This window comes from Notothenia coriiceps, unplaced genomic scaffold, assembly GCF_000735185.1.
Source record: "Notothenia coriiceps isolate Sejong01 unplaced genomic scaffold, NC01 NC01_scaffold00028383, whole genome shotgun sequence".
NCBI classification, from domain to species: Eukaryota; Metazoa; Chordata; class Actinopteri; order Perciformes; family Nototheniidae; genus Notothenia; species Notothenia coriiceps.
This window is the reverse complement of record NW_011361084.1, coordinates 10,949-11,301: the sequence shown is the minus strand read 5'-3', so window position 1 is coordinate 11,301 and position 353 is coordinate 10,949.

Genomic DNA, 353 nt, shown 5'->3' with positions numbered 1-353 from the left:
AGCAGAAAACGATGCACCTGTTTGATTCAAGATCAACAGGAAACACTTGTTTGAATTACCGGTTCAAAATCAACTGAATGATTGAATATAATTGGAAAACTGGCGCTGCGCTGCTCTGCATGTATTATGACTTTAAAGGTCCCTATTATACTGTTTTTCATCAGGTCTCAGATATATCCAGAGCCTGTCTCTGATTGGCTGAAACACCAAACAGATCATTGCAGCATTACCCATAATCCCCTCTGCTTCAGCCCTGTTTCCAAAGTGCTGATTCTCCCCACGCCCCTCTGAGAGAGATTTGGTTACAAAGAACTCAATGGAGCTCTAGAGGAGATTCAGGGGATAAGGGGGGG